Source organism: Mesoplodon bidens (assembly GCF_964165515.1).
Source record: "Mesoplodon bidens genome assembly, chromosome: 8".
Taxonomy (NCBI): Eukaryota; Metazoa; Chordata; class Mammalia; order Artiodactyla; family Ziphiidae; genus Mesoplodon; species Mesoplodon bidens.
Genome location: NC_138165.1, coordinates 68,151,970 through 68,177,118, shown reverse-complemented (window position 1 = coordinate 68,177,118; position 25,149 = coordinate 68,151,970). Strand labels below are relative to the sequence as shown.

Here is a 25,149-nt window from a genome sequence, read left to right as displayed (position 1 = left end):
TTTTAGAGATGTATACTGAAGGATTTAAGAGTGCAATATTATGTTATCTACAGCCAATACAAAATAAAATTAAAAAAGTAAACATTTCCCCTGCTTCCATGTATCCTTTTGCCAAGCATTGGGTATCTGATGACCCTCCTTGCCCTTTTCTGTCTCTTTTCTGTGTGGATTCCTAGTACTAACTGGGACCTCAGCCCAGTTACCAAGATCTCGGGACCCTTGTCTTTTCTGCCCAGAAGACAACTGCCGGGCTGTCCACCTTCCTAAACTTATTGGCTTCTTTCCCCTCATAAGGACCCTAATATATCCACTTGGAAATACTATTAACAGTAGAGCAATCCTGACTTTGCTTCACAGGAATTCCAAATTGTGTGGTCAGTTACTGTAGCTAAATATCTCCCACTATCTGTGTCTACTCAATAGGTAAATCTTATGTCGGGGTCCAAATTTTTCCGTCACCACATCAGCTTGTGAAACTATTAGCCAAGTACAAAGATGTGAAATATAAAAATCTGGGTATCTCCTTAGTCTACTCATCTCATATCAAGTTTGTTATTGTAATCAGAGAAGAGAAACACAGACAGAGAATAATTAAGTATATGGGCAATCATATCTCCTAAACTTAAAAAAAGAGATAAAGTTTAAAACTTGGTCTGAATTTGGGACAAAACAATTGGAACTGAGGCTGCCTTGGAAAACTGGTGACATGGTTACCATAGTGAAGCAGAATAATCATACTGTGTGAGGTTAAAAATAACACTGGAAAATTAGACTTGAATAAATATTACTGTAAGAATCTATAAATGGAAAACCTTAGAATGGCTTACAACATTGTTACTTTTTTCACATTTGAGAAGGAAATTAATACACATTTCTTGCTTGCATAATTATTTCCTAGCACACTGTTTTCTTTGACTAATAACTATTCTGCCCTTGGGCTAAAATGGACCAAGGGTTCAGTACAGATTACTTGCCTGAAGTGGGTAAAGGAGTGAACAGAGGAGTTTCACTTCTCTGTTGTGCTCTGTTTGGGACAGTGGAAATCAGAGTGGATAAGGATGTATAATGTTGGAATTATCATAGCATAGACTAGAATATTGGACTGGGAAGGGATCTTGGAGACCATCTGGTTAAATTTTTCAACTGAGGAAACAGATCAAGGATTGGCAGGTGATTTGCCTTGGCTCATTTGCTATCAGAGTTGAGGCTGACACCCATTCTCCTGGCTCCTGGATGCATGTTCTTCCTGTACCACCATATTGCTCCCTGGCTACTTGGCTATCTCCTGGGCTTCGACAGCTCCCTGTCCTTCCTCTTTCAGGTGAAAGGAATAAAATCCCAATATGAATGAAAAAGAATCCTAACATTATGTCTCCCTTTTTACCACAAAAACTCAACCAAATATCACCTTCCTTACAATCATTCATTTTGAGGGTAGGATTTGATTAAGAAACTGCATATTGCTCTTTTAGCAATCCTGGGACCAGAATTACTATGTTAAGCAAAGATAGGACACAGGCTCCGGACGCGCAGGCTCAGCGGCCATGGCTCACGGGCCCAGCCGCTCCGCGGCATGTGGGATCTTCCCGGACCGGGGCACGAACCCATGTCCCCTGCATCGGCAGGCGGACTCTCAACCACTGCACCACCAGGGAAGCCCCAGGACACTTTTATTTTTTATTGAATTAGTTATCTCCTGTTCCCAATAAGATGATCAGGTGTAATTAGCTAAGATGTCTGTTCAGAAAAGAATGGTAATTTAAAATTATAGAGAAAAAGCAGCAATGTAAATGAATTATTTTGGATACACAATTATACATCATAGGTTAATTATCAGCCCAAGTATTTTAGCTTTTATAGGCCAGTAGAAGAAAATATGAGGTAGGTGATCACTCTGCTAAAGTTTTTAGTATTATCTATTTAATTGTCTGGAGTTATACTCTTGCATTGACAGAAATTAACTTCACAACAGAAATAACAGTAATTAACCCAACAAAACTTACTTTTACAATAAACTTAAATATATTTATTTCATAACAAAAGGGATTAGGCATATTTCTTTTTTTTTTAATTGAAGTATCGTTGATTTACAGTGCTAGATTTGCTTCGGTTATACAACATAGTGATTCAATATTTTTATAGATTATACTCCATTTAAAGTTATTATAAAATATTGGTTATATTCTCTGTGCTATACATAACATCCTTGTATCTTATTTATTTTATACTTAGTAGTTTGTATCTCTTAGTCTCCTTTCCCTGTCTTGCCTCTCCTCCAACCCGTCTCCCCACTGGTAACCACTAGTTTGTTCTCTGTATCTATGAGTCTGTTTCTGTTTTTTTGTATTCATTCATTTGTTTTATTTTTTAGATTCCACATATAAATAAAAATTTATCTTTCTCTGTCTTACTTCACTAAGCATAAAACCCTCCAGGTCCATCTACATTACTGCAAATAGCAAAATTTTTTTAAACAATTTTATTTTGTTATTGTAAAAATTTTATTTATTTATTTTTGGCTGCATTGGGTCTTCATTGCTGCATGCGGGTTTCTGTAGTTGTGGCTAGCGGAGACTACTTATCGTTGTGGTGCGCGGGCTTCTCATTGTGGTGGATTTTCTTGTTGTGGAGCACGGGTTCTAGGTACACGAGCTTCAGTAGTTGTGGCATGCGGGTTCAGTAGTTGTGGCTCGTGGGCTCTAGAACGCAGGCTCAGTAGTTGTGGTGCATGGGCTTAGTTGCTCCACAGCATGTGGGATCTTCCCAGACTAGGGCTCGGACCCGTGTCCCCGCATTGGCAGGCAGATTCTTTTTTTTTTTTTTTTTTTTTTTTGCGGTACGCGGGCCTCTCACTGTTGTGGCTTCTCCCGTTGCGGAGCACAGGCTCCGGACGCGCAGGCTCAGCGGCCATGGCTCACGGCACCAGCCGCTCCGTGGCATGTGGGATCTTCCCAGACTGGGGCACGAACCCGTGTCCCCTGCATCAGCAGGCGGACTCTCAACCACTGCGCCACCAGGGAAGCCCCTGGCAGGCAGATTCTTAACCACTGCACCACGAGGGAAGTCCCACAAATGCAAAATTTTCTTTTTTATGACTAATAGTCCACTGTGTGTGTGTGTGTATATATATGTATATAGTCTCACATCTTCTTTATCCATTCATCTGTTGATGGACACTCAGTTTGCTTCCATATCTTGGCTATTGTAAATAATGCTGCTATGAACATTGGGGTGCATATATCTCTTTGAATTAGTGTTTTCATTTTCTTCAGATATATGCCCAGGTATGGAATTGCTGGATCAGTTGTTAGTTCTCTTTTTAATTTTTTAAGGAATCACCATACTGTGTTTCATAGTGGCTGGCTGTACCAGTTCTTATTCCCACCAACAGTGAACTAGGGTTCCCTTTTCTTCCACATCCTCACCAACATTTATTATTTGTTGTTTTTTGACAATAGCCAGTCTGACAGGTGTGAGGTGATATCTCATTGTGGTTTTGATTTACACTTCCCTGATGCTTAACAATGTTAAGAATCTTTTCATGTTTCTGTTGGCCATCGTATGTCTTTGGAAAAATGTCTACTCAGGTCTTCTGGCCATCGTTTAATCAGCTGTTTGTTTTTTTGATATTGGGTTTTATGAGCTCTTTATGTATTTTGGATATTAACCCCTTATCAAACATATCATTTGCAAATATCTTCTCCCGTTCAGTAGGTTGTCTTTTCATTTTGGTGTATTTTAATAAGAGTATGGTATAGCTAAAATGACTTTTCATTGAATAAGATAAAATATACACATCTCTATTTGGGGTTATATTATACTTGGAAGATTTACTTTGAAAATATATTCTATGATAGCTATTAATTAATGGTAATTTGCTTTGAGGCAGGGGGAGCCATTATCTTAATTTTCATTTTATTCCCAAGATCTGGTTCATTTCTATGCATGTCATGTTTAATTGACAATGATGATATTTATTACTGGATCTGTGGTAATAAACATTACATCTAAGTATGATATAGATATTTTTACATTTCAGATTTCAATCCAGAAAGGTAAAATATATTTTACAACCATATTAGAATTAAATTCAATTATATTGAGGCTCAGATCATGTTTTCTATATACGATGACATAAATGACATCTTATAATAAAACATTGAAATCCAGTAATTGAGGGAATTCACATACCTTGATGTTTGCATAATTTTTATATTCAGAACCTCATGAATTTTTTAAGCTGAGAAACATCATATAATAATAAGCATAAAAATTTTCACAGTGCCACGACTAGAAAATGACCAATAAATGACATCCAAAAATTGAGAAACTCTGCATAAAAATCTAAACACTGTGTTGGCAGCAAGGTGGGAGCAAATTGGCTCTCTCATATGTGGCTGTACATAAATTAGTACAACTCTTACAAAGGACAATTTAACAATATCTACTAAAATTATGAATGTATATAACCTTTGATTCTGAGTACTTATCCTAAAGATAAATTCATTCATATGTGTGTGAAGTGAGAAATGTACACATCACTAAAAGCAATATTGTTTTAGAATGGTAATTTTAGTATTGTAATAGAATTTTTGTATTATAACAGGAAAGTCTGCAAGTAACTTAAATTCCAACAGTAGTAGATGGGTTAAATAATTATGGTACATTCAAAAAGGAAATACTATGCAGGTGTAAAAAATATTGAAAACACTCTTTGTTGATTTGGAAAGCTCTCCAAATTTCCCTAATGATAAACTCCTGAATTAGCCAGCCTTACCTGCCCAGTTGGAGTCAACTATGAACTTGGAGCCTAGAGAAGCTCAGGGCAACATAAACTCTTTGAGGTCAGGTGTTCTCCAAAGAGCACAAGAAGAAGGATGCACAGGGCTCCACATGCCTGGTTTCTCCTTTGAAATTCATGAATCTGTTAAGTCATTTTCTTCCTCGGGGTGAGAAGAGAAGCCATGTAAGGCTGCTAGTGGCCCTCATTTTACCAGGAAGGAAACAGCAGAGGAGGGAAAAAGTGTCCTTCCAGACATACCCATGTTCCCATTTCATTTTCATTTTTGTAGCTTCAGTCTATTTAACATGTTACCAAATAGCAGTGCTCTCAAAACACAGGCTCTTTTATTCCATCTGTTTCCACAAAGACCTTCAGAAGCTTCTTGTTGCCTACAAAAATGAAATAAAAATTCTTAAATTTGGCCTTCTAGACTTTCTAGACAGGAAAACATGGACTGAATTTAATCCCCATTGAATCTTCAGTATGAGTGGTCTGCTTGAGATATAACAGGCATGCAATAGCTACATCTGAGTACATAGTAAATAAATAACAAATAAATGCTGAAGGTTATAATCATTCTCTAATCACCTTTAAAGGCCCTGCTCCTACTCCAACCCTCCGTATACTCTGGCCATTCCACATTATTTGTCCCTCACCCTCCTTGTACTTTTAAGGCATGACGTTTCAGAGAGAAGAATATTCTTCCATCTCTTTTCTGTCACAATTTATTCATGTTTCAAGATACTCAAGTGCTGCTTCCTTTATGACACATTACCTGAATCCCCTCAACAAGATGAATAATTCTCCCCACTCTACTCTTACAACATGTTTGCAGTCGACATTAGTTCTTACATCGTTCTACTTTACGTTATAGTTAGATATTTTCATGTCTATTTTACCTGTTAGAGTATTAACTCCTCAAGGGAGCTTATTTTATTGTATATGGTGGCTAGCACTGGCACCAACCTATAATAAGAATTAATAAATGTTTCTCAAATTGAATCGTCAAAAATTTCTAAAAACATAAAATATTTGTATGGCAGTGACTTTTTTTTTTTTTTTTTTTTTTTTTTGCGGTACACGGGCCTCTCACTGTTGTGGCCTCTCCCGTTGTGGAGCACAGGCTCCGGATGCTCAGGCTCAGCGGCCATGGCTCACGGGCCCACTGATCCGCGGCATATGGGATCCTCCCGGACCGGGACACGGACCCGTATCCCCTGCATCGGCAGGCAGACTCTCAACCACTGCGCCACCAGGGAGGCCCTGGCAGTGACTTTTTAAAAAATTAATTTAATTTATTTTATTAATTTTTTGGCTGCATTGGGTCTTCATTGATGCACATGGGCTTTTCTCTAGTTACGCTGAGCAGGGCCTACTCTTCGTTGCGGTGCGCAGGCTTCTCTTTGAGGTGGCTTCTCTTGTGCGGAGCACGGGCTCTAGGCACGCAGGCTTCAGAAGTTGTGGCACGTGGGCTCAGTAGTTGTGGCTCACAGGCTCTAGAGCTCTGGCTCAGTAGTTGTGGCACACGGGCTTAGTTGTTCCGCCGCATGTGAGATCTTCCCAGACCAGGGCTCGTACCCGTGACCCCTGCATTGGCAGGCAGATTCTTAACCACTGCGCTACTGGGGAAGCCCGGCAGTGACACTTTTTATGTACAAATAATTATTATATCACGGGCAATATAAATTTGGTTTGTTTTGTGAAAATATTGGCATTTTTCAAACATTTATCCAAATAATAGTGGGTTTCAGAGCAGAATTCCAGCGTCAAAGAGATTTGGGGATTGAAGTTGGGGAAAAGAAGGTGTCCATTTAGATGGAGAAAAGTAAAATTACAGATGGCATTAAAATTATCCTATAAATTTTATTGCACACTGGAAAGAATGTTAAATGACTACACAAATTTGACTGTTTTAATAATTAATTGGGGAATGCAAATTTTTTGACTTGCATGAAATATGTATTTGAACTAGACTTCTAATATTTGGATTTTAACTGTTTAACTTCATTGCATAGTCTGTTAATCAACATTTGGAATTTATGTTTTGATTCTTTGACTCCTACCAACCAAAGTGTTTGGATCAGAAGCATATGCTTCTAATACATGGGAAAGAACCTGGCTAGCTTGTTTTCTGATTGGTGGAAGTGGGAGTGATGCATCGCTTTTGTCCTTTACAATCTTAGGGCTATCCCTTGGGAAAAGAGGTAGGATGCAGTATGCAGATACTTTCTTTTTGCATTTGATGAATAAGCATAACAACTGTTTGCAGGTAGCAGCATAAAGTCTGTAAGATACAGAGTAATTATGGTGTCTTTGGAACGAAAGGAGTGTGTACTGATGCTTTCAAATGATAGGGGTTTTGTTGCTAGGTTGAGCAAGAATCTGTGAGGTGGTTTACTTCCCAAATTGGCTCCGGTTTCACATTTTTCCTGGCATCCCTCAGCAGCATTTGGTTCGAATGCAGTAGAATACTGTCTCTTGGCTTCTGGTGACAAGCAGAGGCAGCCTGATTCTGGTGTAATGTCAGGGGTAGTTCTGTGCCACAGGGCCTGGAGTGGCAGCAGGCAGTGTGGGAGTGCTCCCAAGGCCCCAGGTGTGAGCACAACACCAGAGGACAGGAGAAGTGGCCTAGGTATACTGTCTGTCCTGAGCATGCTCAGGAAGATTTCCTTTTTTCTCGTATCCCCAGACTTGGAAATGTGGATGGCACATGTGTTAGGCTGACTGCCTTCCCAAGACATTTGAAAGCCCTGCCCAAGATCTTTTAGTGGAGCAGTGATGCTGGTTTAGATCACTGGCCATAGCAGCCTTGAGTTTCTAAACTAAGTATAAGCCAACCAATATTTACACCCCTTATAACTGCTGTTTGTGAAACATTCAGATGCGTGCCCACACAATGAAATGTAATGTGACCCAAGCTGGACAAACAACAATCATTTCTGTTAAATTATAGCAGAGCATGTGCCTAAAAGTTAAAATTATCCTAATTGAGAAGACTTGAGTTTTACTTTTTGGAAAGATTTTGTGAGAATCATGAAATACCCAAGGGCAGTCAACAGAAGATCAAATCTTGTGAACTCAAGATTACTTAATGAGCACCTTCTAGTACTTCTCCAGCAACATGTTCCAAGATAATGAAACATTAAATGTAAGTATTGACTACAAAGACAGTCAGTTTATGGCAATACTGAGTTTATAATCTAGTTGGTGGCTTCCTTGGAATTCTTTGTCATTGAGTGAATGAGAAAATCATTAACTAGTTATGCATTGGACTAAGACACCGATCTGATCATGTGTAGAGCCCCAGAAAAGTTGGAGTGGGGAAATGACTCATGGAGCAATGAGGGGAGATTAATTACTTAAATCAAGTCCTCAAATGCAAGACTGTGTGTGTAAGAGTCAAGGATGATATAAAGTACTGTGAAAGTTCAGGGGCTGGAAAAATCATGTTGGGAGAGGTTTTCAGAGAACTTTGAACAAAGTTAATTCCAGCCTAATTAACCTAAGTGCTGGGGATTCAAAGATGATTAAACCATAGACTCTGGCATTAAGTTGGATTTTGGTAGATGGAAACCAGAGTGAAAGAGATGGCATGAAGAATGATCCAATAGAGGTAAAAATGCATTATGTAGGGAATATGAGGAAAATTTAACAAATTTGAAGACAGAAAGCTGAGAGGGAGACCTAAAGGCTGAATGATGCATTGCTACATTCTAGGGATACAATTTATAGAGCCCTTAATAAGCCAGGTATGGTGCCAAGAACTTGGTGTGAATTATTGACTTTAATTTTCACAGCATCTGTGGAGATAGATACTTTGGTTATATCTACCTTACAGATGAGAAAAATGAATCTCAGTGTTAACTTGACCTAAGTCATGTATCTAAGAAGTGTGGAAGACAAGGTTCAGACAAGGGCAGTCTGACTCCAGAGCCACATAACCATGAAATCATTCTGCCATCTTACCCCTGACCTCATTGATAATAACTCCGAAATGTTTCTTTAATCCTTCACTCCATCAGCTCCACTGTATAATTTAGCTAACACCGTCTCTCATTATTGTTGCAATACTCTTAGCTGCCTTCCATGCCACTAGACATCTCCTTTTCAAATTTACTCTACCACGGCCTCCAGAATTACTTTCGGAAAACACAGATCAGATCATGTCACTCCTTTGTTAAAACAGTGTCCAGTTGCCTTTAAGAACAAACTCAAACTTCTTAGCATGGCATATAATGTCCTTTATAATCTGGCTCTAGTCCAGTTTTCTTTCACAGCCCCATCATCTGCAACTCCACCCTCTCCTCAAGTCTCTTAGATGTCCCAGCTACACTCAAATATGCTTCAATTTCAAAACTCTAGAAGAGGTCTAGAGTCCCTTTAAAATCTTATTTTTATGCCTCCTGAGAGTACATGTAGGGGAAAAGCTGAAATAGTAAGAAATAGATTGGAGTTTAAAAAAATTTAAAAAAGACATTGAAAGACAGGCTTGGGGTTTGGAATTTATTAAGTAGCCAATGAAGTTCTGCTGAAGACTTTCAAACAGTGAAATAACGTGGTGGTTCTTTAGTAGGATTAATTTGTTGGAGTAGACAAAAGCAGACGTAGAGAGACTCTCTTTGCTTAGTTTATTGATGAATCCAGGTGCCGAGAACCCTGCCTGGAACATAGAAGGTGCTCTATAAATATTTGCTGAATGAATGAATTCCAAAGCACCTTCTGGGGATTAGTGCTTACACAGTCTTGTTCATTCTTTCTCCATTTTGATCTCTGTCTCTCTCCCTCACATACAGGTGCTCTCTCCTTTTTATCCATTCTGATCTCACTCCTTGTTTTTTTTTTTTTTTTTTTTTTTGCGGTACGCAGACCTCTCACTGTTGTGACCTCTCCGGTTGCGGAGCACAGGCTCCGGACATGCAGGCTCAGCGGCCTTGGCTCACGGGCCCAGCCGCTCCGCGGCACGCGAGACCCTCCCAGACCGGGGCACGAGCCCGTGTCCCCTGCATCGGCAGGCGGACTCTCAACCACTGCGCCACCAGGGAAGCCCCTCATTCCTTGTTTTTTGATATAAAATAATTTTCACTTAATTATTACTTATAATTCTTATTCAACAAATATTTCCTAATTATTTATTGTGTTCCAAGATGAGTTTGAGGGGTTTTCTCACACTTGGTCACATGTAATTCTCCCAAGAGCATAATGGGGGTAGGTATCATTGTCCATATTTTGCAGATGACTGATGTCCAGAATTCACACCATTAAGCAGAGTAGATTTCTGGCTCCAAGTCTTGATCTCTTTATATCAAAGCAGTTGAACGATGTGTATTGTGATTTCTTTTTGGCCTCTGACTAAATCATGGTGACTAATTTGGCCCTGCCTTAGCCACCTTTCCTTAGTTAAAATAACAATTGCATGAGGTAAAGGAGTGAAGATGGGATAATAGCTCTAGAGGGGTTGAGGGAAGATTTATTTTATCAAAGGAAGTAGAGATGTGAATATGTTATAGTCTTGAGTGGAGGAAAAACTGCTGTGCAGCAGTGTGAGGACAGTTATGCGTCGTGGTCTTTAAAAGGGTATGGTTTTACCCCTAAAAAGGTAGGGGGTGGAATTAAGTGCTAAAGTGGAACCTTTAGTTAGTCTTGGAAAGTAAGAGGGATATTTATTCTTTCAATGAAGGAGAAAAGTAGAGAAAACAGGAGTGCTCTACAAGTAGGGGAGGGAAGAAGTTGGAAGGAAATCATATCCGCAAGTTTAGTCACTCTATTGAAGCTTCTAGCTAAAGTGACTCTAAATTGTTTGGACAAAAACTTTGGGGCAGTTGGCTAAAATATCAATCTCTAAAATTGCAGAATAGCCTGGTTAAGCTTCATCAACTTGGTTTGGAGTGTGGGTTATGAAGTCAAATTGTCTGGATTTTAATCACAGCTCCTCCTTTTACCAACTGCATGATCTTAGCATGTTACTTAATCTCTCTGCATTTTAGTCCTCATCTGTAAAATGCGGTAATATAGTACCAACTTCGTAGGTTTGCTGTGTGAATTATATGAGTTACCATGGCCAAAGCTCTAGGAAATGTACTCTGCACACAGTGAAAGCTCCCTGTATGTAAGTGGGAGCTGCTGCTGCTATGTGTTCCTGTTCCCTAGCACCCTAAGTACCTTGAATATTGTTCATTCTATTCATATAGTATATATTTTCATTGGAAGATGTGGCTTGGCTGCAGGCCAGAAGTGAAACATGCTCTTCTTTCCTCTACTTTTACAACCATACTCATGTACATGATGATACAAAGGTAGCTACAGTGGCCTTAATCCAGCCGACAGCTAGTGATTGAGTGATGTCTTTGTTATTTGAATTGTTTTATTTTTAATTAAATAATTAAGCAGGAGTATCCAATCAGGGGGGTCACAGATAAAAGGACTACTTCTAAACCTAAATTTGGAATGCTGGGATAAAGACAAAGATAATTTATTTGTACTTCAAGTATGCTAAAATTGTCTAATGAGTTCTGGATTATTTTTGAATAAAGAAACTTTGGATCTTGAATTACCATGGGAAACTGTAACCAGTCTACTGCTTATTCATAAATTAGTCAGTTGCTGGAGTTTGACCACATCATACACAACGTTAAACTTCAAGGCAAAGAATTTAAGCTTTGCGTTAGTGACAGGTTCATTAATTGAACTTTAAAATTGCTACCTTCTTTTGATATGAAATATAGACAATCTCTGAATTTTGGCTATTTTGGTAAATGATTGCGACTAGTGACAAAATGATATCAATTTCAGCAGCCATATTAGAGAATTTTAGCAAAAGGAAAAATAATCTGGGATAGTATATGCTTATCCTATATATTGCTAGCTTCATTCCCTGAAAGTTTGTTTTAATAAAATTGTTCTTGGCATGCCAAAGAAAACTACAGAGTTGGCTATCCCTGGGACAAATGGTTAAGAAAAAATTCAGTAAAAAAACTTTGAGTTAAGCCAACTAATGCTTTTTTGCCCCAAATTCTTTGAAATATTATTACAACCTTTTTTTTAGTGGAATCATCTTTTAGTCTATCCACTAAAATAGCATTAAAGATAGTTTAAAGCTATTTAGTGATGTAGAAACATAGCTTGATGACCAAGAGTAAAATGAACATATTACACAAAATGACCAGATATGCCCAGAAGCTTGAGTTATTACTCGACCACAAGAATCTTTCAGAAATTAATGTAGAGCAATATTGGATTAGTCTATTTTTTGAGCAAGGATTAGTTTAAAAGCTATAGTAGAAATTAAAAAGTAGGAAGGAAGGGTAAAATCATCAGGGCTAATTAAAAAAAAATCACAGGTTGTAATAAGCAGAAGGAACCTGAAAATTTTTAAATATATTTATGAGTATATATGTAGAGTTTTATAGAGACTCAAAATCATGAAATATAACACCAAAAGCTGTTTTCCATATTAATAAATGTTTATATAATACACATCAGTAATTCTCCTTTGTCTCATTTAAAATTACTTTTCTTTCAAGAAAAGTACATGCAAAATAAACTGGCCATTTATACAGAGCTGTTCTTCTACTAATGCTCCAGCACTTGCTGCCAAATATTTTTGAAATAGCTTAGAATATATTTCACCATTCAACATCTGTTTCTTCTCCAATTTTTTAAAACATGGAAATAGCTGTAGATAAGGGAAACTTCTCTGAAATGTCAGACTTTGTTGTACAAACATAAGTTATGGCATACACAGCTATATCTTGAGAATGAAAACTACTAATTTGTGACATTGATAAAACCAAAACTTAAAAATGCTATTAGGTTAAAAATTGTGACATTTCGTAGATTGAATACATACATTCCCTTTTTCTGATATTTTGGAGCTCAAATAGTAAGAACTAGCTAAAAAATGATGTTTTTAAAAGTGCAGCTTAAACAATTTTGGGAGTAAAATATTTCCAAGTGAATTATAGCAATTATTTTTACTCCTATAAAAATTAGAATATGTATTGATTTTAAAGGTTTTGAATATTCATCAAATATATTTTCAGAACCTGTCATTGTTCCATGCATTGGGTTACTTGCATTTTATTTTATTTTATTTTATTTTTTATTTATTTATTTTTTTTTAAAGTTTATTTATTTATTTTTTGAATTAGTTTCTGCTTTATAACAAAGTGAATCAGTCATACATATACATCTGTTCCCACATCCCTTCCCTCATGCATCACCCTCCCTCCCACCCTCCCCATCCCACCCCTCCAGGCGGTCACAAAGCACCGAGCTGATCTCCCTGTGCTCTGCGGCTGCTTCCCACTATCTATCTACATTACGTTTGGTAGTGTATACACGTCCATGCCTCTCTTTCGCCTTGTCACAGCCCACCCTTCCCCCTCCCCATATCCTCAAGTCCATTCTCAAGTAGGTCTGCGTCTTCATTCCCGTTTTGCCCCTAGGTTCTTCATGACATTTTTTTTTTTAATTCCGTATATATGTGTTAGCATACGGTATTTGTCTTTCTCTTTCTGACTAACTTCACTCTGTATGACAGACTCTAGGTCTATCCACCTCATTACAAATAGCTCAGTTTCGTTTCTTTTTATGGCTGAGTAATATTCCATTGTATATATGTGCCACATCTTCTTTATCCATTCATCCGATGATGGACACTTAGGTTGTTTCCAGCTCCGGGCTATTGTGAATAGAGCTGCAATGAACATTTTGGTACATGTCTCTTTTTGAATTATGGTTTTCTCAGGGTATATGCCCAGTAGTGGGATTGCTGGGTCATATGGTAGTTCTATTTGTAGTTTTTTAAGGAACCTCCATACCGTTCTCCATAGTGGCTGTACCAATTCACATTCCCACCAGCAGTGCAAGAGTGTTCCCTTTTCTCCACACCCTCTCCAGCATTTATTGTTTCTAGATTTCTTGATGATGGCCATTCAGACTGGTGTGAGATGATATCTCATTGTGGTTTTGATTTGCATTTCTCTAATGATTAATGATGTTGAGCATTCTTTCATGTGTTTGTTGGCAGTCTGTATATCTTCTTTGGAGAAATGCCTATTTAAGTCTTCTGCCCATTTTTGGATTGGGTTGTCTGTTTTTTTGCTATTGAGCTGCATGAGCTGTTTATAAATTTTGGAGATTAATCCTTTGTCAGTTGCTTCATTGGCAAATATTTTCTCCCATTCTGAGGGTTGTCCTTTGGTCTTCTTTATGGTTTCCTTTGCTGTGCAAAAGCTTTGAAGTTTCATTAGGTCCCATTTGTTTATCTTTGTTTTTATTTCCATTTCTCTAGGAGGTGGGTCCAAAAGGATCTTGCTGTGATTTATGTCATAGAGTGTTCTACCTATGTTTTCCTCTAAGAGTTTGATAGTTTCTGGCCTTACATTTAAGTCTTTAATCCATTTTGAGCTAAAAGCTGGTTCTTTGAGAAGATAAACAAAATTGACAAACCATTAGCCAGACTCATCAAGAAAAAAAGGGAGAAGACTCAAATCAATAGAATTAGAAATGAAAAAGGAGAAGTAACAACTGACACTGCAGAAATACAAAAGATTATGAGAGATTACTATAAGCAACTCTATTCCAATAAAATGGACAACCTGGAAGAAATGGACACATTCTTAGAAATGCACAACCTGCCAAGACTGACTCAGGAAGAAATAGAAAATATGAAGAGACCAATCACAAGCACTGAAATTGAAACTGTGATTAAAAATCTTCCATCAAACAAAAGCCCAGGACCAGATGGCTTCACAGGTGAATTCTATCAAACATTTAGAGAAGAGCTAACACCTATCCTTCTCAAACTCTTCCAAAATATAGCAGAGGGAGGAACACTCCCAAACTCATTCTACGAGGCCGACATCACCTTGATACCAAAACCAGGCAAGGATGTCACAAAGAAAGAAAACTACAGGCCAATATCACTGATGAACATAGATGCAAAAATCCTCAACAAAATACTAGCAAACAGAATCCAACAGCACATTAAAAGGATCATACACCATGATCAAGTGGGGTTTATCCCAGGAATGCAAGGATTCTTCAATATACGCAAATCAATCAATGTAATACACCATATTAACAAGTTGAAGGAGAAAAACCATATGATCATCTCAATAGATGCAGAGAAAGCTTTCGACAAAATTCAACACCCATTTATGATAAAAACCCTGTAGAAAGTAGGTATAGAGGGATCTTTCCTCAACATAATAAAGGCCATATATGACAAACCCACAGCCAACATTGTCCTCAATGGTGAAAAACTGAAACCATTTCCACTAAGATCAGGAACAAGACAAGGCTGCCCACTCTCACCACTCTTATTCAACCTAGTTTTGGAAGTTTTAGCCACAGCAATCAGAGAAGAAAAGGAAATAAAAGGAATCCAAATTGGAAAAGAAGAAGTAAAGCTGTCACTGTTTTCAGATGACATGATACTATACATAGAGAATCCTAAAGATGCTACCGAAAAACTACTAGAGCTAATCAATGAATTTGGTAAAGTAGCAGGATATAAAATTAATGTACAGAAATCTCTGGCATTCCTGTACACTAATGATGAAAAATCTGAAAATGAAATCAAGAAAACACTCCCATTTACCATCGCAACAAAAAGAATAAAATATCTAGGAATAAACCTACCTAAGGAGACAAAAGACCTGTATGCAGAAAACTATAAGACACTGATGAAAGAAATTAAAGATGATACAAATAGATGGAGAGATATACCATGCTCCTGGATTGGAAGAATCAATATTGTGAAAATGACTCTACTACCCAAAGCAATCTACAGATTCAATGCAATCCCTATCAAACTACCAATGGCATTTTTCACAGAACTAGAACAAAAAATTTCAAAATTTGTTTGGAAAAACAAAAGGCCCCGAATAGCTAAAGCAATCTTGAGAACGAAAAACGGAGCTGGAGGAATCAGGCTCCCTGACTTCAGACTATACTACAAAGCTACAGTAATTAAGACAGTCTGGTACTGGCATAAAAACAGAAAGATAGATCAGTGGATCAGGATAGAAAGCCCAGAGATAAACCCACGCACATATGGCCAACTTATCTTTGATAAAGGAGCCAGGAATGTACAGTGGAGAAAGGACAGCCTCTTCAATAAGTGGTGCTGGGAAAACTGGACAGGGACATGTAAAAGTTTGAGATTAGATCATTCCCTAGCACCATATACTTGCATTTTAAAACTTAAAAATTTCAAACTAGGATTTCTGAACCGATATGTCATGTAATCCTCAGTGTGACAGTAAGTATGTTGCAAAAAAAGCATCTTTGGGGCAGATAAATTGTACTGTGGAATTTTCTGTCTCTAATATGTATTGTGAATCTTGAAGAGGGGTTATAGGTGCTTGTTTCACAATCCTGTTTAACCACAGAGCTTCTTTTGGGGAGAGAGGATGGGGTACATAGCTCCTATTAACATATTCATATATTAATATGCAAAAATACCCACTGGTTTGTGGACACTAAATAAGACTGTTAGGTAAAGAGCCACCAGCTGCCAAATGCTTTTTCTCTTTTTTTTTTTTTTGGCTGTCTGGGAGTTCTCAGAGAAGGCTCATTTCTTATCTCTTCTTTAATTCATTCCACAGTCCTGCACCTCTACTTTTGTACCTGCCATCTCTCTGGACTGTTGTCCATCACTCTGCTCTTCACTTTGATGCTTCTTTCACCATCTGTGATGCTGTCAGCATTCCTTGGCTCATTTGCACAGGAGCAACAACCTGCATAGGTCTCTTGTTAGGGTGCAAAGACTGCTTCTCTACTACTGTGCTTGGATCTCCTCACTATTCTACCTGTCTTGGATTGAGGTTGATCTTTTATCCAACTGGCAGAGAAACATTTCCTCCATCTCAGTCTTGCTTTTTTGTTTTGTTTGGAAGTGGAGGAGAAGTTATTACTCCTCAGAAGAATTGATTTGATGAATTGCTTTCTTCTTCAGTTAAGAAGCAATTGAGAGACTTCCCTCATGGTGCAGTGGTTAAGAATCCAGCTGCCAATGCAGGGTACACGGGTTCGAACCCTGGTCCGGGAAGATTCCACATGCCGCGGAGCAACTAAGCCCGTGAGCCACAACTACTGAGCCTGTGCTCTAGAGCCCGCGAGCCACAACTACTGAAGCCCGCGTGCCTAGAGCCTGTGCTCCTCAACAAGAGAAGCCACAGCAGTGAGAAGCCCTCATACCACAACAAAGAGTAGCCCCCGCTCTCTGCATCTAGAGAAAGCCTGTGCACAGCAACGAAGATCCAACACAGCCAAAAATAATAATAATAAATAAAGACATTCAAGAACTCAAAAGAAAAAAAAAAGGAAGAAGCAATTGAATTGTTTTAGGTTTGCGCCATAGTTTTCTCTTTCTCAAGGACCACAGGCAGCCCTCTCCAGTCCAGAAGGCTGGATCTGCTGAATTCAAACATTGCTTAAGGTTTTATCTTTAGCCGTCAGTCTCTCTCACCAAGGAGATGTTTTGCTAAATCTGGTACATTGTACAAAATTATTTACCATTCATGCTGATTTTTCTCTAAGACTAGCCTTGTTCTCTATCGGCCTGTTATTTGGCTTTGATTACATTTTACCACATCCCCATACTGCAGTCTATCACGTGTCTGTATATAACTAAAGCCCAAATGTGGACAGGTTCAGTTTCCTTTCTATGTGGTTCCTTAGCTTCTTGTAGCCAAAGCATGTAGCTAAGTGCTGTCGGGGATATCACCTGCTTTCATTTGCTACAGTTTCCAGTCTCAGCTCTGACATAGCTGGGACAGGTATTTTAATAAATTATTACATGAATCAAAGATACCAAACTAGAACTAATGTGTAATTAACTAACGTGTGACCTGGTATGATTTGGATTATATTTCTGGATTAGAAGTGGATTTTTCAGGTATTTATGAATGATTGGAAAGTTTCATATGATATGCTTTTTGTTTAGAAAGATTAAAAATTTCTTTCAGAAATAAAATGACGTATTCTGTTTAAAATAACCAAATATATTATCATAAGTATTCGCAATGATCCATAAGTAAAATCAGCAGTATCAACAGAATTCTACTCATTGAAGTCTAACTTGTTTTCATCGTTAAGCTAAGTGCTTTTGTGGTTTCCACAATATTAGCTATGAAATAGTTCAATAGTACATGGCATACGTTTCTCCAGCCAAAGGAATTATACTAAACATAAGTTGTAATGTCATCAATAGGGAAAATACAGTTTCAACTTTGACTCTATCATATGGTGAACTATTCTTCCTAGCAAAATTGTTTCTAAAAATATTCCTTTACCATATTACAGTTAAGATATGAAAGATTAAAACATAGCCAATGGAAGGAAGGAAAGAATAATCAGAGAAAAAGAATACATCTCTAGAGAAATTGGGAAAAATGCATAAATCTTTGGGACATTAGATTTTTAGAGAAAGCTAATATTGCAGTAGATCAACTCATAAAGATTTAAGATTGAGAAATGTCTTAAAGAATGTCTGAGACTAAAAACCCTAGTCCAGTGGCAGAGTTGACATTCCACAAGGCCTGTATTGCACTAGACAGAGTGGTGCACACAGAGGAGCTTCTTGGGAAGTGCAGGAAGGGGCAATCTCCTTAGATGTCCTAAGAGAAAACTCTGCCTTGGCTAGGAGTTGAACCTGTCTTAATTGCTGAGGAGAAAGAAAAAGTTCATATTGATTCCCAACTATACATTGTTTAGTTTTTTTTAAAAAATTAAGCATTCCTAAATTAACCTTAGAATAAAACACATATAGTAAGCATACCATAGTTTGAGCTTCATCATCTTAAATAATCCATCTGAGTTTTGATTTAAAGCACCTCTTCCAGGTATAGATTTTATCTAACTGTCACAATGAAGTTTCTGGGTATGGAGTGGGTAATAGCAAGGAAGTAACACCCTTTATAAAATATTGCTTCTTTGTGGCTCTATTGTGGTCTGTTGAATTATTTGAATAGAGAAAAAAAAAGCATGAACACAGCTCTCAAGAAACCTGGAATTCTTGTAGGTTATGAGAAACTGTATTGTCATGAATCCTACAGTTCAATGTTAGAACATATGAAAAATTGCAAGATAAATACCTTCTTATGCCTCCCCCCTCGCCCCTCCCCACTTCCTTCCTTCCTTCACCTTTGTTTTGTTTTCCTTCCCTCTCTTTCCTTTTTACCTTCCTTACCCACCTTTCTTTTTTTCTCCCTCCAAACCAATGAAGATAAATCTGGCCCTTCAGAAAAGGCTGTGTTAATTCTCTGACATATCCACATCACTTTCTTCTCCTTCCTCTAAACTTCTAGTATTCTTCTGCCCTCTATTCCTCTTACCAAATAGAAAAGGATTGATTACCACTCACTTGGCTGCAGCATTCCTATGCTGCATTTTTCTTTACCTTTCTCTCCCTGAGTGGTGACATTTTCCTGATCCATTCAGGGGCTCACTGTGTTTCTATTATCTGCCCTTCTAACCAACCCATCAAAATACGTAAGGCAAGCTCTCATCTTATTCGCTTTTTTTCCTTGGCTGATCTATTCTGGTGTCTCCATTTGGCGCTCTGTCTCCATGAGTATAAGATTGGAGGACTTGGACTGGTCAGGCTGCTCCATCCTACTTCCTCTGGAAGCTGCCGGGAACTGAGACATCTGTGTCCCACTTTCCCAGAATCTCCAGGATCAACTGATAGGTTCCTCTCTGCAGCCCCCTTCCCTTATCCATTGTCCCTTCCTCTCATCATCAAGTTCAACTTGTTCCATTGAGTTATCAAATTTTCCACTTTGTATTTTATGTTTGAAAGCATATTTTAAAGTTAATATTATGTTGCAGTTTAACATTTTTCAGCATTATAGTAATGATGTTTCTCACAAAAAATATGTATCTTTGAAAGAAAGGCAGCAAAGTTTGAGTTGGACCATAAAGGATGGGTGAAATTTGAACAGATGGATTTTCAGTCAAGAATGAACACAGTGAAGTAGGACCCCATAGGGCATGTTTGTTTGTGAGGCATATTATATACAGTGTAAAGAAGGTCTTGGTGTTGGCTAGAGCTGTATTTGAATCCTGGATCTACTGATTACTAGCTGTTTAACCTTGGGCAAGACAACACATCTCTCTAAGCTTCAGTTTCAAAAGCTGTGTTGTATTTCAGAGAATAATGAGGATATATGGTGAGGAAAGTTGATGATTATATTTGATGTGGAAGAAAATAGGGCACCATTGAACCCTGTAGAAAACTGAAGAATGAAAATGCAAATTCTACAAAACATTAATATTAGTAACATACAGTGGGGGATTAATGGATCTTCTTATCTGAGTGGCAAGCTATTTGATTTTAATGATAAAACTGTATGATTTGAAGTCCAATTTGAGGGAACAAATACCAATGGATAGAAAGGGCAAAATGTTATGAACATGGTTCTGTTCATGATGTGTACTTCTGAGTATAGTTTTATGGCTTAGATTTTCCCTCCACAGATTTATTGACTGATTAATTGATCCATTAATTTTACATTACATGTTAATAATATTAATGTGTTATATCATATATTGACTGCTTTTGAGAGTTACCTCAAGTAGCTTCCTCTGAGAACTGGGAAATAAATTAAGATATCCTCTGAGAGTCATATTATGGAAACAACACATAATGTTTCAGAAAAGAGATCTATAAAGCTATCTTAAAGACACTGGATGACTACTGGATGACTACAAGACTGGAGTAAAACCCAGATAAGCCAATCACAAGAGGCACTGATTGACTAGAGTAGCTCAGAAAGAAGAAGGGTAATGCCATAAAACACTGACAGTATGCACCCCTGCACTGTACAGGCAAGAGTTCATCTTAAATTAGTGAATACTTGAAAGATTACTATCCTGTTGGAAGTCTAAGGACTCTAGGTTTGTTCTTTTTCAACGTTGTTTTGGCTATTGGGGTCCTTTGTGGCTCCCCATAAATTTTAAGGTTATTTTTTCTATTTTTGCGATAAAGGATCATTGGGTTTTTGAAAGAGATTACATTGAACGTGTAGATCACTTTGAGTAATATGGGCATTTAAACAATATTAAGTCTTCCAATCTATGAACACAGATGTGTTTCCATGTATTTGCATCCTACTGATTTACTTCAGCAAAGTTTTATAGTTTTCATTGTACAAGCTTTTGCTTCCTTGGTTTATTTCTAAGTATTTTATTCTTGTGGATGCTATTGTAAATGGGTTTATTTTTTTAATTTCCTTTTCAGATTATTAGCTGTTAATGCAGAGAAATGCAGATGATTTTTGTATGTTGATTTTATATCCTGCTTCTTTGTTGAATTTGTTTATTATTTCTAACAGTTTTTTAATGGAATCTTTAGTGTTTTCTACTTATCATCTGTGTACAGAGACAGTTTAAATCTTTCTTTCCAATTTGGATGTCTTTTCTTTTTCTTTTGTAATTCCTCTGGCTAGGACTTCCAGTATTTTGTTGAATGCAACTGGCAAGAGTAGACATCCTTGATTTGTTCCTGATCATAGAGGAAAAGCTTTCAGTATTCCACTACTGAGTATGATGTTAGCTGTGGGCTTTTCATATTTGGTCTTTTTTATGTTGAGGTAATTTCCTTCTATTCCTAGCTTATGGAGTGTTTTTACCTTGAAATGGTGTTGAATTTTGTCAGATGCTTTTCCTGCATCTATTAGATGATCATGTGATTTTTACCCTGTGTTCTGTTAATATGGTGTACCATAGCAATTGATAATGTATAAAAATATATACCGAACCATCCTGGCATCCCTAGGATAAATTCTACTTAATCATAGTGAATGATTCTTTTCATGTGCTATTGAATTTGGTTGGCTAGTATTTTGTGGAGGAGTTATGTATCTATACATCAGGAATATTGGCTTGTAGTTTTCTATTATAGTGTCATCCATAGTATGCTGGGTCCTGTCAGAGCCCTGAGTTGGACTATGCAGAAACCAGTGCCTTGGGTGGCTCTCAAAAAGCTGGAAAATTGGGCCTCCCTGGTGGAGCAGTGGTTGAGAGTCCGCCTGCCGATGCAGGGGATACGGGTTCGTGCCCCGGTCTGGGAGGATCCCATATGCCGCGGAGCGGCTGGGCCCGTGAGCCATGGCCGCTGGGCCTGCGCGTCCGGAGCCTGTGCTCCGCAACGGGAGAGGCCACAGCAGTGAGAGGCCCACATACCGCAAAAAGAAAAAAAAAAAAAAAAAAAAAAAGCTGGAAAATTGATCACATGCTCCACTCTTCTCTTCCTCCAGAGAGAGAGGCTGCTGAGCTGTATTTGCCTCTGTCTGCTGTACTGTGGGTCCTCTGGAGCATCAATGTGACACCCAGCTTTTTCGTTCCCAGTGCCCCCCTTAGAGTAGCTGGGGTTCCATTAACACTCCATGACAGGTGAGGCAGAAGCCAATCCCATGGAAGCCCCTCTGAAAAGTCAGAATGTTAGATGTGTGGTCTAGTCTTCTCTTTTCCTTCCCAGGGAAAAGCCAGGAGATGGGAGTTTCCTCCCAATTGTGTGGTGCTGTGCCAGGGAGAGGGATTATGGAAAGAGAGTGCCATGACTTTTCTTACTGGCTTCAGTGTGGCCGATTTTGTGCTTACCTGGGGTACAGGAGCCTCTTAACTGTGTCTGGATTTCTCATAAAGGGAATTGGTCCGTGTGTTGTTGAATCAGTGTTTCTGTGGGAGGGAGAAGGGTCTGGGGCATCCTATTCCACCATCTTGCTGACATCACTCCTCTATCGTTTCTCTGTTTAGTACTAGTTCTTGTTACTTACATATGTAAGTATTTTCTGGTTTGAGTTCTTGGAAATGTTATCACCAACAAATCATGCTCTATGCTTTTTATCTGTAACAGTGGAAACAGCTAAGAGATATAAATGGAATGACAGACACTATGTAACACTTTTACTGCCTCAATAATTATCCTTAGTGTTTATGCAGCGATATTTAATTTTCACAAAACATTGCAGATATGTCACTATTATTTTCCTAATTTTACAGAGGAGGAAATGGATACACAGAGAAAATATTTAAATTGCCCAAAGTTATGCAGCTTATTAGCAGAAGAGCTGGGAATTGAACCCAAGCAATTTAACTACAGAACCTGTGCCCTGCAGTCAGAGACAGTGCACAGTAACTGTCATACTTATGTAGCTTAACTCAGGGGTTACTCTAAAAGTAAAACACAATAGGAAAAAACAAAACAACACAACAACATAGAAATTGAAAAAACCCAGAATATCCCCAAAACTCAGTGTCTAACTTGGAACATGTATTATATGTGAAGGATTCTTTTTGCTTGTTTTTGTTGTTGTTGCTGTTGCTTTGGTTTTGTTTTTAAACAGATAATTCTTTTTATTTTTCATAGTTGAAAAGTATCTTTTTCGTTTAAAAAATTATTTTTAAAACACTGATTATATTCTCTTTGTTGTAAATAGGAGAAAAGGCCCACAGCAGCTTTATTCTTTAGGAAAATGGTGCAAAGGGAACACAGCTAGTGTTTTGACAAATTTGAATACAGATTTCCTTGAGAGTCTGACTGTGATAATTAAGATGTGGTAAGAGATATTTAGGTTAAAATAATATTAGAGACTATTTTCAAGTTAGGAGAGGTTTTTTTGTCATTTTGCTGCTGGTCCTTTTGGGTCCGTTTGTCATTAATATTCTTCTTCATTTTTAGCCTCTTCATGGACCAGCTCCTGAAGTATCAGAAGTCCCAAAAAGCCCAGCCATCTGCTTCCTCATTGGTGTAATACCCAAGAACAACCCAACAAGCTTCTGGATCCTAGAGTCGCTGTCCTCACTGTTCATACATAACCACCTCTTCCTGATTCTCTTTGAAGATTGCTGAGGGTCAAGCTTGAACTTGGTATGTACAGTATACAGTGTTTTGATTCAGTTTGATTGACTGTCCTCCAAGATGGTTTTAATATTTATATCTCCATCATATCTCTGCATTGTACCAACACTGGTTATTAACATTTATAAAAGCCCCTGCCAATTTTAGAATTGCAAAATGCTATAATTATTTTGATATGCATTGAGAATGATTCATTTTTCATTTACTTGTATTCTTTTGTGACATGCCTGATTGTGTCCTTTGTCTATTTTTCTGTTAAAACATTTTTATTGGTTTGTGAGTATTCTTAGCAAATTACGTATGTTGACTCTTTGCCTTTCAAATAAGTTGTAGATATTTCCCCAAATTTCTTAAAAAGTTTCTTACTTCCAGTTATGGTTTTGGGTATATAGATGTTTTTGATTTTCAAGTTGAAAAAATTATGGTATTATGCTTAGAGTAACTCATGCTTCAAGGTTATATTTTCTCCCTTAAAAAAATTGATTCCCCTTTTATATTTTATCTTTCTCCTTCTTTATACTTTATCTATCTCATCTACATTGAAAGGACAACTGATTTCTGGGGAGATTGCATGGTATGAGCTAGGCAGCTCACTATTTTTTTTTTAAATCATTAGTCAGGGAAGACAATGCCATTTATTTTTCTTGGTTGCATTTGATTTTTGGCATGTGTTTTCTTATCAGGGGAGAAACTGGCTTGGGGGTTTTTGGAGGCTTGATCTTCGGTGTTCTCAAAGCATCTTGGTTTAGGTTTTGTCCTCAGTTCCCATGCCTTCCCCCTTAAGAAGCCTGGCAGTCACTTTCTGAGATATTTCTTCCATCTTATTCCTTTTTTCTTCTAGCTTTCCCTGGTACAACCCTTCCCTGCCCTTACCTCTCATCTCCTTTAGTCCACTTTCATGTTATTTTCCTCAGAGGTTACACAACATGATAGGATTTTTTTAATGAACATTTTATTGAAGTATAATATAAATATAGAAAAGTGTTATATCTTTTATGTACAATACACGCAATAACTTTTCTCACAGTGAACAGACCCATGTAGTCAGGAGCCAGATAAGTAAATGAAACCATTTAACAACCCAGAAAGCCCCTCTGTGCCAACATCCAATCCATCTCTTTTCTTCTCCTCCCTCAAGTTAACCATTATTTTGATTTAGAACACTATAGATTAATTTTCCCTGAGTTTGAACTTTATAGAAATAGAAATACAAGAGTATGTACCAACAACATAATATTGACTTCTTTTGCTCAACGTTATGTTTGTAAGGTTTTCACTTAACTGCATATAATTATAGATCACTGATTCTCATTGCTGTATAATTATAACCATACATTTATTTATCCATTCTGTTGTTGATACACATTTGGGTGGCTACTGGTTTTTGGCTATTAGGAATAAGTTCCAGTATGGCTGTTTTCATACATGTCTTTCGGTGAACACACACACACATACCTTCAGTACAACCTTATTAGCTTTTTCTAGATTTCTGGGC

At 37.8% G+C, this 25,149-nt stretch overlaps 1 long non-coding RNA gene across 1 annotated transcript in view; it reads left to right on the top strand.

Annotated features, from left to right (window-relative positions):
• Window positions 1-23,783, top strand: part of LOC308621587 — a 191,345-nt gene extending 167,562 nt beyond the window's left edge. The window contains exon 3 of the long non-coding RNA XR_014016487.1: window positions 23,475-23,783. This is a non-coding gene — a long non-coding RNA (uncharacterized lncRNA). The remainder of the gene's footprint in view (window positions 1-23,474) is intronic.
• The last annotated feature ends 1,366 nt before the right edge of the window (window positions 23,784-25,149 follow it).